The following is an 18,694-nucleotide window of genomic DNA, read 5'->3' on the forward strand; positions in this document are numbered from 1 at the left end:
GTAATGGGGTAGGCATATGTGAGGGCCCAGACTGAAGAAGTCAGTTCTCAGTGTGCTGTAATAGAAAAATACTTTTAGAAAGTGGAACATCAGGTTAAACGGGTAGATTAGGGACTTGTGACACCATGTAGGAAAAGTTAGAATGAACAGAACAATCTTTGCAATGCACATCCATGAAGCATGCTACCTACCCCAAAACTCTCACTGTGTCTTCTCTGTTTGTCTATGTGGGTGGCATGGCCAACAGTATTTCTGTTTAATATTGGGAAAAGTGAGTCATAGACATTAATGCATTTTCCCAAGATAACAAAGATCAAGGGAGAAGGCAAGATTAACATATAGATCACCTAAGTATAAAGATTTGCAAACTTTCTGTAAGGGGACAACCAAAGCATGCTTTCATCTTTGTGGACCACACTGCATCACCCACTTGCACGGAAAAGCACTCACAGACACTATGTGAATGAACAGACATGGATTTGTGCCAATAAAACTTTATTTATAGTAACAGGCAATAAGCCAGACTTGTCTGTGGCGGGCCTTTTCTAATGCCTGGTCTCTACTCTTTCCACACTATGGTTTCACAGATGCTTTCTTAGGTAGTTGTTTTTTGTGTTCCCTGATGGATCCTTTGTGCGTAGAATAGAGACTGACCTGAAATCTAAGAGACTGATACATGTCTGTTGATCAAGCAGAGCTTATTTTCTTAAGTTTAATACAAAGACCAACAACCTGATTCAATACCTTGAGTAGGAAGCCATTCTCTCTACTGTCCTCTCCCATTTATTTGCACCAGTTTCTACTGAGGCTGCTATAAAGCAGCATGCTCCGTGACGGTGGTCACGATGATCCCTTCATGCCTGACCTACTTCAAAAAAAAATCTCCATTTCCACCCGTCCCTTCAGATCACCCAGTTCAGCTTCAATGCAGAAGTCTGATAGTAACATCAGGTCTCCCTAGCTTATAATTCCTCCGTGGAATCCCAAACATCCCACTTTTTAAAAAACAGGGTCTTGTATAGTCCAGGTTGACCTCAAATGTGCTATACAACCAAGGGCGTCACTGAGCTCTCGATTCCTCTTTTTCTACCTCCCAGTGCCAGGATTACAGGTGTGCACTACCACACCAGGCATCCCACCTTAGTTTGAATTAAAGCACAAAACCTTAGCTACTGTGATAAATGTATCCATAATCTACAGAGTCCCATCAATCTCTGTTTTCTTGGTGCCAGGCCTGGACCCACTCATAACCATGCTCTTTTCCTAAACTAAATGGACCTCTTTCCTACTATAAGTCTTCCTACTCCCTCTTCCTCCATTTGCCTTGTTGGTTGTCTTTTAATGATTAAAGCTTCCAGCCCTGTTCCCTATACTGGAACACCATCTGTTCTCTCTTGGAAATCTCGCAATAACCTCTCACTATGCTTGTGAGCAAGTAATGAATTATTAAATTCACTGCCCAATGCCTTGTTCCTGCTGCCTGTTCCACGGTACAAACTGTAGTACCTGGCACAGCATCTTTTCAATAGTATATACTCAACACAACGGTTGGTGGCTGGAAGATTTGAGTTTAGGAAAGTACCTTGGAAGTGGCGTAGTACGGTCTTCTACCCCATGTAAAATTCCCAGCAATGTAAGCAGTCTTGTAAAGTGCCGAGTTTGTCCCTTGACTCCACCAGTCTAAGGCAGCCCTATTTCACTTACCTCTCTTTACCCTTGTAATACAATGCTATTCATGTTCTGCCAGTGTTAGGCTCTATATACTATGTGGATCTCTACTGTGCTGAGAATTTATCCACTCCAGTATGTGCTTTTTATAATTTTCCAAGTTTGCCTAATCATCTAATGCTATTTTTACACTGAAAATAAATTCATAAAGTTATTTTGAATTTGACACACTGACTTTTCCTCAAAACATAGGGATGTGAAATAGTGGTTTTTGAATATGTATGAGAGATTTCAAAAATAAGATTGGATCTAAAACTCAAGATTGGTGTGTGATATGAAAGCATTTAAATTAGAATATTTAAATTCATTTTACCAATGGAGTGTGTGCGTTTGTGTATCTGCTTGTGTGTGTGTGTGTGTGCATTTGTGTGTGTGTGTGTGTGTGTGTGTATTTCTCTGCGTGTGTGCATGTGTGTGCATGTGTTTCTGTGTGTCTGTGGACTTAGGCTTGTGGAAGATAGAGGTTGATGTTGGGTGTCTTGATAAACTGCTTCTCATCTAATCTCTCGAGACAAGGTCTCCCATTGAACCCAGTGCTTGCTAGCCTGGCTGGCCAGTGTGCTCCCAAGAGTCTCCTGTTTCTGCTGTCCCAGAACCAAAGTCAAAGACACATGCAAACACATGCAGCCATTTTCTTACTTGGTTGCGAAGGGTGGTGGTGGAGGGGTGGTTGACCTCAGACCTTCTTTCTTATCCAGTAGGCACAGAGCCAGCCTCTGAAATGCTAGTATGGGAATCTTGCAGCCCACTTTGAGGTGCTGAAAAGTCTAGGCAACCTCTGAGTATGTGAAAACGTGTTGCTAAAGGGTAATTGTAGCTATTTGAACCTCACAGTATCTTCCACCCGGGACACATTAATTCTGTCTAAACACACTAGTGCCACCTATTGGCAAAATCTCTGTTTAGACAGAAACAAAATTGTACAGTTAGAATCTGCAAAACTAGAAAATGCCTCTCTAGATGGCAATTTCCTCTGCTAAAGAAAAACAAGAATAAATCAGTCTGTTAAAGAATGTTTAGGTGATGTCTACGTATTTTGCTTTGGAAAGAAAGGTTTTCATTTTTTTTTCAACTTGTTAGCAAAGAAAATGTTAAATAATAACAAGGCAGTAGGTAACAAATTCCATAGTTTGGGAAAAGGGCTTTTGGCTTGTATGGGCATCCCTGACAGGGGTTGGGTGCCTGGAGTGTGAGCCCAGAGGATCTTCTCACGGGCTAGAGAATTTTCTCATTCAGCTCTGCTGCAGAAGACCTGGAGACCCGGAGAAGCAGCATGGGTGCAGGAGAATCTGCTTCCCTTATTGCAAAGGAAGCTGCCTTTCCTTCTGCCTTCTACTCATCAATAATTATTGTTTGGTCACAAAGTATAACATGCCCATCCCTGTCCTCTCTCAACCTCTGCCAGAAATACCTTTAACAGAGTGTTTTGTGGGGGTAACGATTCAAAGAACATTAAGAATATGACAGTACATAAATATGGCCTAGAGTGACATAGTAACAGAGAGGGGAAGGAGAAGACTGAGATGAAGAAATAAAAATTCTAGAAAATGGCACTGACATTGTTCTTAAAGGAATAAAAAAAACCCCAAATCTGCTCATGGAAATTACATCTAAGGAAAAGAGAGTTGAGAGAGAGAGAGTGAGTTTGACTTCCCAATTAATATCTTTGTTCTTTAAGACCTAGAGGAAGGGAAAGGGTCCTGCATGTAAAAGCGACAGGCTGGGACTGGCTATGTTTGTGGCCAGGACTTACCTGGCACACAGTAGGTCCTGGACACACCCCTTAGCACTGGAAAAAGAGTGCTGATAAAATATTTCAGAATGTACTGAAAAATTAGTATTTACTTGAAGGCGGCTCTGTACTCATTCTATAAACACCCACTGGATATCTAAAACAATCACATATGCCTATGCTGTTCTTACTAACTGGAGTCAAAAGTGGCAAAGCAAAACCAACCCATGAAGGGGTCATGGAGATGCCGGAGACTTCTGACTTTTACTCAGTTGAGTTGGTATCTGTAACAGAGTGCTGTTCAGTGTGGGAGAAATTCACAAGCCGTGGGTTCAGAGCTGGATTCTTTCTTACAGATGTATAAGTAGATACAGATTCTAAAAATGATACTGAGGATGACTTCTTGGCCAGGGATACCTATTATTTACTTTATAACCCCCTGGATTGCACCACAAGTCTTATGGGGGGAAAATGAATAAAAATAAAATACATTTAATTTTGACATTTTTCTCAAACGTGTGTTCGTACGTATCTGCGGTTGATGGAATCCTAAAGCTATATAGTGCCGGTGCTGGAAGTTTCTTGGGAAGGAGTTCTATGGGAAGCCAGGTCTGAGGGGAGCTACTGCAGGCCCCAACAGAGGCCAACACCACATGTCCAACATTTTGACAAACAATACAAAAGCTTCCTTGTTCGTTAACGGGAAGCAGACCCAGCAACCACTCGGAGGCAGGCAAATCTGTTCCCTCCTTGACTGGCAAGTGCGCCCTCGTCATCCCCTGTGTGCGGTAATTCACCTGTTCAGATTACCTGTTGGTCAGTGAACACTGATGGGCTACCAGATACCCTGGCAGACAAGCTTTCAAACGATCGTGTCTGCCGTGCATCCTGTATTTAGAAGAGCCACAGGAAACCTTCACATCCAGTGAAAGGTGTGTTGTGTTTCCTATCAGCAGTTGATAAGCCCGGGGAACACTGAAATCCCAGGTAGGGTTACAGGCTGTCATGTGCTGGCCACACACACCCGCTTCCCCTGGTTTTATTTTTTCGCACTCACACGATTATCGGTTGTGCTAAGTGTTCGGGCCAGAACTTTAATCTTGTTCCACTCAGATGGCAGATAAAACTGTGAAGGCAGCCCAGGCTTCTCCTACCACTCTAAGAAAGGAGTATCGGGAGCTATGCGCTGTTTCTGTAACCTTCCACTAGCTCAAACAAGTGTTCTTACTGAAGCCACTGTTGGCTTAGAGGTCCACTCATTTAAAACCTGGGGCAGAGCTGGGGAGGTGGCTCAGCGGAGAGCACCCGCCATGGCAGACTCCTAGCTCAGACTCCTAGCACCAAGCTGAGCGTGCTGCTTCTGTGCCTGTTACCCAGTACTGCGGCGGGAGGGCATAGAGGAAAGCAGGGTCTTGCTGACTGCTAGCTTAGGCTCCAGATTAACACAGAGGGCAATAGGGCATCCGCCTCTGGCCTCTGTGCATACAAATGTGTACACACACACACACACACACACACACACACACACACACACGAATAGAAGGATCAAAAATAATGAAATAAAAGCAAAAGTAAATGTAGGACTCTGGAGAATAATAAACAGCAAGAAGAAAGTGGTCCCAAGAGTAAAGAACGAACAAGGAGAAGGCATAAGAATATGGTGTGTGGAAATTCCATAGGGAAACCTGTCGCTTTGCATGCTGACCTTGAAACTGAATTTTTTTAAAGGATAATAGTCTAGTTCCTGGAGTAATTTTCTAGTTTTGGCTAGAAAACTTGTGGCAATGGTCATTACTTCAGTCATAGAAGGAATGACATCTGCGATAATGATGGCAATTCCAATAGCTGTCAGCACTGGATGTCCAGTGTTCTGTGTGCTGACTTCTGCTGTGGTCACACTAGACTGATCACTTTCAACCACATGCCACTCACAAGAAGGGAAAAGAAGTCCCGCATCTTTGAGAGATTGTCCAACATCACATATGCCATGTGATGTATGTGTGTGCATGTATGTGTATGTGTGTGTGTGTGTGCACATATGCAAAGGTAGGATATACTTAATGTATGATTTTATATACAAAATCTGTGTGTATGCAGAGGTAGGATGTGACTCAATTTTCCTATTTATTTATTTATTTATTTATTTATTTATTTATTTATCTCTGTCACCTGCTTTCATCCTGCATACACTGTATTGATAATGTGTTACTAGGCCTTTGTCATTTTTTTCATCTTTATTAACTTGGATATTTCTTATTTACATTTCAATTGTTATTCCCTTTCCTGGTTTCCAAGCAAACATCCCCCTAACCCCTACTCCTCCCCTTCTATATGGGTGTTCCCCTCCCCACCCTCCCTCCATTACCACCCTCCCCCGTTCACTGGGGGTTCAGTCTTGGCAGGACTAATGGCTTCCCCTTCCACTGGTGCTCTTACTAGGCTATTCATTGCTACCTATGAGGTCAGAGTCCAGGGTCAGTCCGTATATAGTCTTTGGGTAGTGGCTTAGTCCCTGGAAGCTCTGGTTGCTTGGCATTGTTGTTCATATGGGGTCTCAAGCCCCTTCAAGCTCTTCCAGTCCTTTCTCTAATTCCTTCAACGGGGATCCGTTTTCAGGGCCTTTGTCATTCTTTTTTTTTTCTTTTTTCTTTTTTTTCGGAGCTGGGGACCAAACTCAGGGCCTTGTGCTTGCTAGGCAAGCGCTCTTACCACTGAGCTAAATCCCCAACCCGGCCTTTGTCATTCTTAAAAGATCTATACATAAAATCTTTGGGGGCTGATGATGGACCTATGTGATACGCATTTGTGGGAAACACAGGTTCTGACCTCTTCATAGTCAAGCCCCTGAGCTTAATTTAGGAGACAAAGAAGATCTTTTGACAGGTAAGTCATCTTAGGCTCTCATGGGCAGGAAGTGTCTGCAGTTTTTGACAGTCGGGTGGTCTTTGTGGTTATAGGAGTGAGTGGTCTTGCAGGCTCTAAGTATACTGGCTCAGACTGAAACAGTTAACTCAGGCCCTGACAAAGCTACCAGAAACCATGTGGGTGGAGAAGGAAGTCCTTCTATTGTTAGTGATGGTGGTAACCCCTCTAAAAGCATAGTCCCCATCCAGACTGTGTCTTCTCCAAGAGATCAGATGCTTACAGGAGATAGGAACCTAACGCATGCAGGAGTGGATGAGTCTAGGAACACTGTATGTTTAGACGAGAGGTCATTTTGACAGAGGCTGGCATTTTAAGGTGGAGAAGATGGAGCTATGCTAACACAAGAGCTGGAGAGACACATGCTTGTTCTATTTAATGCTTCTTGAGGAATGAGCCTTGTACAGGTACCTATTTTACAGTCTTAGTTCTGCACTTGGCTTTGGTGTCTGACCCACGGGGTGGTAGAACTTTGAAGTCCACTGGGAATTACCACCAAAAGTGACCACAAAAATACGACTGTCCACAGAAAGATGCCAGTTTTGGGCTGGGAATTCCCCCAAATGCAAGAGGTCACCTCAGGGGGACTTTACAAAGTTTACACAACAAAGAGCAATTCTGTTAAGTGAAGTGATTCATTGCTGTCAGCACACATCGGACAAGAGAGCTCTTACAAAACATTATTGTCGGGGTCCACATCACATACTAAGAGTTTTTCACAAGTTCTATTTCCAATAACTCTTTGAACAAAGCCAGGATTTTTTTTTTCGTGAGGGGGCGGTGGTAAGTAGACATTAAATTCCAGAGGAATCTATGAATGGGGACTGAGTAGGCTGCCTTCTGAAGTGTGAGATATGTCACACTGGTGTTGTGGCAGGAAAAAGACAACAGCCCTTCTAAGAACTGAGGGCCTGTCTGGGACCCAACATGGATGGAAAATGCCCCTGAGGAACAAAGACTGGATTGTTCTCCTCTCTGGAGACAATGTAGTATTTAGAAGGCTCCCAGCATCAAAATTCTACCTTAGTTCTTCAAGACTTTTCTAGTTTCATGTCTCACTGCTGAGAGGAAGGATAGAAAAAGTCATTTTTATAAACTCTCTGGCAGGGAGCAGGAGCCTGATTTTGAAGATTATGTATTTATTTATTTATTTTTACTTACAACTGTAATTGTTCTTAAGTTCCCTCACAGTTTGGTAAGTCTGCTTTCTGCTTCTTAGAAAGTAGAAGCAGAAATGTGGACAAAGCAGTGAACCCCCAAATCCAGACGTCTGGATCAGAGTGGCATATCTGCCAGGTAACTGCATGACCTTAAACATACAATTTCCATCTGCACAAAAATAATAACAGTGAGACTGGAGAGATGGCTCAGCGTCTCCAGGGCCTGCCCTCACAAGGATGAGAACTTGAGATTGTATCTCCCCACCCTTGTGAGAAGCCAGGCATGGCAGTTTATATCGCAACCCTAGTGCCGGGGGCTGAGAAGACAAGAGTTTTGTCACCAACAGTAAGCTCTAAAGTTAGGGAAGAAGATCCTGCCTCAGTAAATAAAGAGGAGAATGATAGTGGATGCCATTTACATCAGTATCTGACCTCCACATATGTGTGTACACACATACAAATACACACATATGCATGCATACACATATATACGCATACACACATACACACATTCACACTCATAGACACATACACACATACATACACACACACACACACATATATATATATACATACACATACATACACACATACACACACATACATAGAGACAGAGAGAGAATCAAATAGAAATATTGCATCAGACCTCAAAGCTATTTCTGGGAGAAACAAACACCATCCTAGTGGGAACAATAGCAGAGAAAGTAGTGTTCATTTAGGATTCTGAGAATGCTTATAGCTGCTGGCCTGAGAAAGGTTAAGCAAATTGAATGTTCTTGCTCTGGCAATAATGGTTTTGGAAGATCACCTTGGTCAGTGTTAAGGAAGAAAATTATCTTTAAACTCTGAAAGAGAGAAAAGAAGGCATGCAGGCAGCTGAGGCCGGTGCTGATAGGAGAGTGTGCAGTGCACACCAACACTGGTTAAAAAGAATGTAAGAAACCACTTGTTTAAGTGATTTCATTCCTGGACCCCAGGATTGAACTTGGCCGGCATTGTGGGAAGGAGTAGATACTTGGACCACATAGATGGAGGGTTACATGTCCAGCTTCCGACCAAGTAATGGTTGAACATGGCAATGGTAGAAGTGTGGCTGTGAAAAGCCAGCTTTAGGACATGTCATCTAACACCCCAATGATGGGCGTCACCTGATACTGTTCACTGCAGTTTTGCTCCCAAGTCAATGCTCTCTCTGGTCACCACCAGAATTGCTATCAACTGTGCCCTGGTGGCTCCCAGGGGCCTCCTTGAAGACACACAGTCTGGGGACAGGTAACAGTGCCTCCGCAATGCAGGAAGTAGGCATGGAGTGTCATGTGTTTCCCACGTGGTATATATTGCCTTCTCTAATTTCAGGATTTAGAGAGTCACTCTCACAATAGCTACTTTTGAATTGTCTTGCCTTTGGCATTTTTACCTAATTCTCTCCATCCTGGGAAGACCTTTCACTGGTCACATCTTTTGTCTGGCAGGGTGAGTGGAGATGAAGTGGTGTCCAGGCTGGCTGGTTCAGGTCAGACTAGCTGAATAAAACATTTGATATATGTCTTTGGGAAACCAGACTGTGAATTCTCACCTTTCCTCTTGGTTCTTTTACCACAATCTTATTTACTAATGTACTTTTAATGACCCGTGGGCGTATTTTCAAAACCATGGTTTCTAGCTATACAGGGGTCACCTTTTTCTTTTAATGTTTACCAGATAGCAGAAACAGCAAAGGAGAAATCAATGATCAACTATATCATTGCAAACCAGCTCCTCCAAGGTCCCATTCTGCTCCCCCATGAGCTGTATCTTCCAGAAGTCTAATAATTACACCAAAGCCTTTAAGGTGGAAGAGAAAGCCTGGGCCTGTGACCTTGACTGTAACATGCTTTGATATGATGCTATAGATTTAACATGAGTGACATTTGTTTGATTACAACCGTGGGTGTTGAGAAAGTCATTTGCTTGAGAGGGAAAATCTGGGATTTAAACCATCAGTATGGGGCTTAGCCTAATGGCGCATGTCTCTCTGTGTGGTTATTCATAATCCAGTAGGCACAGTTTCCATTTGATGACCAATAGCATAAAGAGCCCTCAATAGGTTACATATTTGAAGTAAATCAAGTCAAGATGACTGGATACCTACTATGTATAGGACAAGACTAGGAACCTTGTTAAACATTATTTCTTATTCAATACATGACACTTTTTTAAAAAACAAGTGCCAATCAATATTTGTTTTCTGGTCATTAAACGACGGAAGTTCTTTCAGTGTACCCTGTAATCACACCTAAGTATTTACTCTCTCTGGAGCTTAATGAAACATTTTTGATACCGACTATCGAGAAAGTGGACTGTACAAATGTCTCCCTCTGATAACATGGCTCCAGGACTCAGCAAAGTTTCCACCAACTCCCCGCTGCCTTCCTCCCTACCTGACTGAAGGAACATGGAGTCATTTCAAAGACGAAGACCAAGGTGACGGTCCTTGCCCTTCTCACATGAATCCTTCACAGGCCTTTGGGCTAGGCTTTGTGACTACTTTCTCTACGGTGGCCTCTTAGCATACCAAGCCTTTTCTGTCACTCCTGAGGACACCGAAGCCTGCAGGGAAGAGACATGTGTGTGGTCACGGTTCCAATGCAGTGCTGTACTGACGCTGCGGTGCTAGTCTGAGCCTCTCGCCTTGTCTTTGCCTCCTGTTCATTTATATCACCTTCATTTTTCTGACTTCTGGATAAACTCTGTCTCCTTTCACCTTGAGCTTTTACATACAGGCTGTTTTTTCCATGTGCAGTCTCATGATCTCCCTATGTCAGCCTTGGCTATTCCTCTACACTAAGTCACTGATAGACCCTTCAGTAGCAGCTAAATCAGAGTTTCCTTTGGAGGTAGACTTCCCAATGCTTGAGCCTGAGGTAGCCACCCTTTGAGTGCATTCTATTATTATCTATCACTGAGGTCAGTCAATTCCAGCATGCCCTAGCCTCCAGTAATATCATCAAGATCACTGGCACACTGCAGACTCAGTGAGATCAAGACCTCCACGATGCTCCTGGAGCATTGATGGTGTTTAGTGCCATATTGGGCACTCACTGAATGGAGTATAAATAACGAAATGTGTAAATGGGCCACAGTCCTCTCTTACCAAATTGAGTGTTTGAGGGAGAATGCCATTGATGAATTGGGACCCATGTGTGCCAATGAAGGACTGGTGAAGAGGATGGCTATCTGCCCCCCAAAACTAAGCCTTTCCTCTTGGCTACTTGTCTTCATATCTAGGATGTTTACTCTTTTTTATTTTAATTTCAGAATTCTAGAGAGGGTTACAAGAAAGCCATGAGTAATTTAGGGAAGAAATGCTTAAAAGAACCCTGCCAAACAGTCTCTCTCAAGGGAGTTGGAGAATGCCTGTAACTGGCTCATTATGACTCTCAACAGAGCTGAGTCTACTTTGTGGAGGTTTGGTCTGTTGCTGTGTATAGTAATGCTAATACCAGCCCTCAAGATCTGGTTTTCCCCCTCCTCCAATAAGGAGATCCTCACATTCACCAGGTGATGCTATGTGACCTTCCCCCCTCCACAACTTATCCCTGATTGGTCAATAAAGATGCCTACAGCCTGTAGCTGGGCAGAAGAGAGGTAGGTGGGGTTTTGGTTCCCAAGGGTTGGGGTCTGAGGAAGAGACCATGAGGAGAGAGAAGAAAGATGCCAGAGAGTAGTTGGATCAAGGGAGCATGGCCATGAGAGGTGACCAGTTGCAGTAGGAATGGTCTGGGCAGAACATGGCAAGTTTTATCTCAGGGTTACTGACCCAGAAGTAGACAGAATAGCATAGAGGAGTTGCTATCTGCCCAGCTCTAGCGGTTTTAAGGCTTATTATACACATGAAGGTTTTGTGTCTTTTATTTAGGAATGGAATGATCTAAAGTGGGGTAGAAACCCCCAAATAATATTTACCACAACACTACTTACTTGTTTTATATTTATTTGTTGGTTTACTTATCCTCTCCCCTTCTGTGTGCACACAAACATGTGGAAGACACATATGGAAGACAAAAATAACTTACAAGACTCAGTTCTTTCCTTCTACCATGTGGGTCTCAAGGACTGAACAAAAGCTGTAAGGCTAGGCAGGAAGTACCTTTATCTACTAAGCCTCCTCGCTGGCCTGAGTTGATTCTTATATTGACAAGTATGCCTGGCCGATAAATAATTATTTTCTAATTAAAAAAACTCCCAGCAGATGACCAGTTAGGTCTTTGTTCTAATGCAATGATATGTTAAAGCTCACATTAGAAAGGAAAGAAGAGGATGTTCTCTTTTTAGCACAACTACATGCCAAAGGCTCCCAAAGGTTGTCAGCTCACAGCCTTAGCAGAGATTTGACTTGCCAGGATGTCTCTTCGGCGAGCTAGCTGACATATCATCTTGAGTGGCTTTGCTGACAAAACTTTAGGTTTGGAGGTAGACTGTAGAGGGTGGTCGTTGAGTCTAGAGTAGCTAGACTCTGGAGGTAAATGATACTGAACTGTGGTATCTCCTGTGGACTAAAGCTCTTGCCCTTGAGATGTGTTTCACAGTCCTGATGACTGAACTCCACAGCGGTCCCCTTCAAAGGCCAGAGCTAATGTAAATTGCAAGACTACAGCAGGACTTGCTGAAACGGCTGTCTCTTAGCTTAGGTATACTTGAGAAATAAGCAACACCCCCACTATACCCCCACTTAAGTGACATTCCTGAACTAGCCATCCATGTCCTCATCTGTAAAAGGACAGATTTGCACAAAGTCACCACCAAAGTCCACCTTACTTTTAAAACTCTTTGCTTTTATTAGCAAAGTCCCCAGCTTCTCTCTTGGAGAATTTATTCTAAAACACAAGTTGCCCTGTCTATGTGGACATGTTTACAAGTTCTCCGAAGGAGAAACCAGAGAGCAGCTCAGTAGAATAAAGTGGCTTGTTCCTTAAGACATTGTATGACTAGAGTTTAATCCCTGGGAGCCAATTGCCACAAGTTGTTTTCTGACCTCCACATGTACATTGTGGCACAGGAACACACACAGAGCACCCATATACACACAGGAAATACATAAATAGTAAATACATTAAAGTTATTTAAAAAGAATTCCCAAAGAAGCAGGTCCATAAAATGTCAGCTTCCAGGCTAGAGAGGCCTGGCCACCCAGGTCAATTGATTTTGCACATGAAACAGCTGCTAGCCCTACACAGGAAACCCCTGTTTCCTGCAAAGTCCACCCACATGTCTGTAAGGGGTTCAGTTTACTCCATGGTTTCTGGGTGTCTTAAGCCCTGCCTTGTGCTTTCTGACTAGGTCTGGCCTGCTCTTTACCTTACTCTGCCCTAAACAGCAGGTCTTCCGACAAGTCATGTAGAGCCTTGCATGTGACCCTGGAACATGTAGATTAGGATAACTTTTCCTCCTTTGTAATTGTCTGTGAGGCCCCAAGCAGGGATTCTCAGATAACCTGACACAAAATTTAGAGAAAGAACAATGTTAATGCTTGCTAAGCCAGGGGCAGGCACTCAGGTGGCTCCTCTGAGAACACTAGAGCATGGCCCATGTGGTCCCCCTCGGATGCCTTCATCCTTCTGGTCATTGGCTTTTGTCACTGTTCAGTGCTTCTACTTCCGCCTTGGCTGTTGGACAAGTCCTCTCTAAAAATATGGGGCTTATGCCTTGGTTCACTAGGCTTGCTCCAGCATATCTGGGTTTTAATGATGAATGGGACACAGCAAATGTTTGAGGGAAGGGTCAGCTCTGTAAAGATTTTTGAAGTCTTGGCAGCTTAGTGATGGTTTCTTTGTCAGATACAAAGTCTGAGAAGTCGCTTCTGCTTCACGGTGTTTCTTAAGTAATAAGACAGTCAGTCTTCCTCATTTAGCTGTAGGCTTAGGTTGTATATAGTGCTAGGGTTTGATAAGATTTAGGGGTGTCTTCATGTGTAGAAGCTTGGGTACCTGGTATTACAGACTTGTGGTGGTAAGGCCTGAGGGAGACAATTAGGTTATTATTGGGTAAGTTACCTTCAGATGAGATTAATGTAGCTTTTGAGGGACTCTGCTTAGCTTCTGTTAGAGTAAGGTATCATGGGGGAAAGAAACCTATCCCTGGTCTGGCTTTTCTTCTCAGTATGCAGTCTTCATCACATACATATTGCTAGCTATGTGCCATTTCTCATAGAGTGATATAGCTCAGAAGGTCCTCAGAAGAGGGGAGCAGAAGTTGGTAACGTGTTCTTCAATCTTCATGACTGTGAACTAAAGCAATCTTTTAAGTTAAAAGGTGCCCAGCTTTAGGTAATTTTCTTTAGACAGAGAAAAATAGATGCTCCCCATTAGTAGTCGGTAGGCATTCAGAGAAGATCTGCAAAGTATCGTCTTCCCCCTGTAATAATAAGAATGAATTGTGGGAGATGGCCCAGGTTTCAGGAGCACTACCAGTTCTAGAAAAGAAGGGGAGGGGAGGAAGGGCTATGATTTTTGACAGGTCAAATGGGGCATCTTCAAATTCATTTGGGCTAAATCACTGTTCTAAGCACAGGAGACAGTGGTGAACAAGACATAAAGAAAGCCCAGACACCCAGTGGGCTGTGGGGTGGATGAGGTCTTGCTCCTAGACCCCAGAGCCACCCACAGAACGGGTGTTACTTGACACTGTGATGTTGAAAGACAACAAAATGTGCAGAATCTCCCAGCTCAGCATTCCACAAGGGATAGCACCAAGCCTTGGCAGATGTTGCCCTAGGGAGCTGCACACATCAGGGAGCTTGTCGAAGAAAAAGCTCTGGGTGATGAGGGAAGTAAGAGCATATTTTGGGGGAGGGAGGATGGGAGACTGGAAATCACCCTTGTTGGGAGTTCTTAAAGGAGGAACTGGAACCAGTCTGTGACCTGTACCTTTTCAACAAAATAAAATCAAAAGCAAATATAACAACTATCCTCTCATTCTCCTGCATTTCAAATATATATGATAGATATATTTTTTCTTGGAGTTGGAGAAAGGGCCTTATAAAACATAGATGGCTAGAACTTTCCATGGAGACTAGAGTGGCCTCAAACTTCCAATGGTATTCCTTCCTCCAGAATTCTGGGATTGCAGGCATGCACTGCTGCCTGGGCTGCTCCATGCATTGGATTTTATGATTATAGTGTTACTAGACATTTTTCTCCATAGGCACAGTTGATGAGGTTGATTATTAGGTCAGCCCCTCTGACAGACTAGATAGATTTTCCTCTTGGCCTTTGATGAAATGTGACAAGAACACAGGTGACCTGGTGATTGGTGTAGTATCATTAAAGATCCTGAGATTAGTCCCCAACTCTACCAGATGTGAAGAGAAGGTCAGCAGCTAGGACTTTCCCAGCTACTGAGAGCCACCACTCTCTACAAGAGCAGAAGATGAGAAGTACCTTCTCTTCTTAGAAATGCCCTTTGCTGTCTTATGTGGAGGTGTTCTTATGCCCATATTCAGAAGAAGAAAAAAAAATCATTCAGAGTTCAGAGTAAAACCCAAGTTTTCTTAATCTAAAATCCCCTGAGAACAAGCAAAGTCTAAAACAGTGATAAAAACCAGCTTCCCCTGCCCAGTTAGTCATTTCCCACTGGTTCCCTCACCACTGGGCACTGAACTGGGGTTCTTTATTGGCAAGAACCTCATTATGGTAGTGGGCAGGTTGAGTATGGAAGTTTGCATGTTTATCAGCCACATCCTTTCTTTTCCCTTTTCTTTGTACTTGGACAGACACACAAGCACACACACATGCATACATATATACACTCGAGCACATACAAATCTTCAGAGCAATGAGTCCTTTGGAAGACATGGAGGAACAGAAAGAGTAAGGGATTTGTACCAAGTGGCTTAGCTCCTGCATGACAGGAATGGGTTTACGCTAGGAAACAGAGCCTGACCTCCTGACTACTATTGTATGGTCCCTCGTACGATATTAATATGGTTAATATGTAAGATCCACTGGGCTTCTCAAAATAGCGCTCAGTGGGTAAAAATAGAAGAATCAAAGTTCAGTAAAATCACTTAAAACAATGAGCATGCTGTAACATCCAGCATTTGTGCCCACTACATCTCCTTCAACAGATGCATTTATTATCTAGGAATATAGTTCCATGGTAGGTACTTGCCTGTGCTTGAGGGTTCAATCCTGAGGACCACAGAACAAGAGCATCTTGTTGGAATGAATCCTAATGGGTCTTGGAAAAGGAAGCGATGAGGAATCCATAGAATACAGCAAATTCACAGCACAGTCCAGTGACAGCACAATGGTACTCATAGCTGCAAACAGGAGACAGAACTTCCTGACCTGAGCACCCCACTCAGACTCCAGGATGGACACTTTGCATATGACATCATTGGCTTTCATCTTCTCAACAAGAAACTACAGCGAGGCTGGAAAGACAGCTCAGCAGTCAAGAGCACTGGCTGCTCTTGCTGAGGACCCAGGTTCAGTTCTCGGCACCCACATGGAGGCTCATAATTACCTGTAACTCCAGTTCTAGGGCATCTGATGTCCTCCTCTGGCCTCTGTGGCTACCAGGCACACATAGAGTACATAAGCATGCCGGCAGGTAAACATTTAAGGCTTGTGTAATCCCTTCACTGTTCTCCTCCAACTTGGGGTATTTATGTCGTCTTTAACTTACATATCTTGTTAAAATCCACCTCTCTCCACAAACTATTATCTCAGCTTATGTTAACCCAGACTTAATTCAAAACATCAGGACACGGAAGTAACCTTTTTGCAGACACTTTGATGCAGTGTTTAAATCGAAAAAAGCAGGAAAAAAAAGCTGGTTAAATGCCTGCAGCCATATTTAAAAATCTGTTGACTGTCTGTGTTCTGTGAATTCTTTATATTCCCCAATTGAAAAAAGTGTCACTGCCATCACTGAGGAGTCACATTTAGTTGTGAAAAAGTTGTAAGGAGAGGTAACTCCTTCAAGAAGCCCACGCCCACTCCTGGACGTGGCTTCTCCTTTTCATGAGCATCTTCCTGTCTTCATGAGCATGAAGACTCTCATGAGCTTAAGTTTGCACTGAAACTTGTTCTTAATAAACGCCAGTCTGCTTTGTCGTCTGCGCTGATCAATTCTGAAACTCTTTTCAAGATTGAGTCATGAACCCTAGCTGCTTCACCTCATGGAACTCACTGCTGCAGGCAGCTGTGTGCTAATGTTTGGTGTTTCTGCTACTCTTGACGTTTTTTCTTTTTAGTAGCCTATATGGGAACATCTCTGAAGCATTATTATACTCACAGCCTTAAATATATCCTGAAGGAAAGTTCTCTTACACCCGGGAGCTGGCAGAAGACCTAAAGCTCTCTTCAAGCACAGTGAGGAGAGAGCGCTTAACTTTTATTTTTAATTTATCTATTTTTACTTTATGTGCATTGGTGTTTTGCCTGCATGTATGTCTGTCTGAGAAGGTCGGATCTTGTAGTTACAGACAGTTGTGACATGTGGTTGCTGGGGTTTGAACCCAGGTTCTTTGGAAGAGTAGTTAGCACCCTTAACCACTGAGCTCTCTCTCCAGTCGTGATAGCTTAACCTCTTAAGTCAAGGTTCTACTGCAAGCTTGGACTTTCTCATGCTTTCCTCTGGTCTCTGGAAAGGCTGTGTCTATGTCCCTACTCAGATATAAAGATGCCTCAGAACTCAGGCTTTAGCTATTATCAACCCTTCTGGTCCAGGGATCAAAGTCTCAGAGTGCAGAATTGAGGCAGAAGAGAAAGACGGAAAAATTAAGGGGAGATGGGAGGGAAAGGAGTCAAGTTAGTCTCCAGACTAGAGAGTCAAGGCTTCCTACGTGCTTAACGTTTGCAGTGAAGACTGTTTACACAGAGAAGGTAATCCATTTACATGTAGATATTTCAAACAGAAATGTGAGGACAGTAATAAGCCTGTTTGAGGCTTAATCTTAACCACTCTCCTCTTCTGACTGTAAAACTGTGAGTTTTTTCTGAGTATTTTTACAAACAAGATTATACATTTTATTTACAGCAAAACACATTTTACTTACCCTGCGACTTGATATAGTAAGGATTCCTTGCACTCTTGTGACCTGTAAAACCATTCTTTGATCGCATTTATTGGAAAAGAAAGGGGGCAGGGCATTCCACAGAAGCCTTTAAACAGTAACTTTGGAAGTTATTATAGAAGCCACAGCCATTGTATGTTGGCTACTGCAAAGAAACTCACACCACACCTGGGTTTGTAGTATCCTCAGGAATCACCTCCCCATCCCCAAGCATGTCCATGTTTAAATCTCTGAACAACACTTTCACAACCAATCAGAATGTAAAGAACAAGTGATGCTGGGAGGTCCAGCCCAAAGTAATCTATCTACAGCACAACTCATGCACCTGAGGCTGAGAAACACAGCTAGGGAACCAGGAAGTCAGCTGTGAGATTGCATCTCTTGGGAATACCCGGACGACACACATACGGGAAGTCTCAGCAATATGGCTGCCTAAACATGGCCTGCACAAAGAGGATACCAACAGAACATGAACATGGAAGGGGGAAATCTCACCTCAACCCTAGACAGAATTACAGGCAACTAAAGAGTGCTGAGAGCAGGAGAAATAGTGCTCCCAGAGGAGGTCAGATCGGTTATCCAAAACCAAGTGGTCAGCCCTAAAACCGCATACATTCAAGGAACATTACACAGACTGAGCAGACTGTATTTATATATTTAGGAATGCATATACAGTTATGAAACAATAATTAGAGAAAAAGAGGCCAGACTCTATGAATCTGAGAACAAAGTGGGGTGGAAGGATTGGAGGGGGGGGGAAAGGGAAAATAATGCAATTACATTTTAATTTCAAAAGAAAATTTCAAAAATGTGTAATAAACTACTATTTCGATTTAAAAATACTAAAAGTTAACTGATTCCTTGTTATTTTTTTTTTACCTAGTTTCCCAAGCATTAACATTTATGAGCCTATAGGACAATACCAAAGCCAGCAAACTGACAAAGCTACCCTGCACCATTGCTGTTCCCAGTTTACATGGGCTCTTTACCTCTTACCTCTTGTACAGGGTCACGTACTCACTCCCTGGGTGAAGACAGAGCGCAGCACCACCACTCACTCAAGCTATCCTATTAAGACCACCCCCAGCTCCT

This window comes from Rattus norvegicus, chromosome 4, assembly GCF_021556685.1.
Source record: "Rattus norvegicus strain SHRSP/BbbUtx chromosome 4, alternate assembly SHRSP_T2T, whole genome shotgun sequence".
In the NCBI taxonomy this organism is placed as follows: Eukaryota; Metazoa; Chordata; class Mammalia; order Rodentia; family Muridae; genus Rattus; species Rattus norvegicus.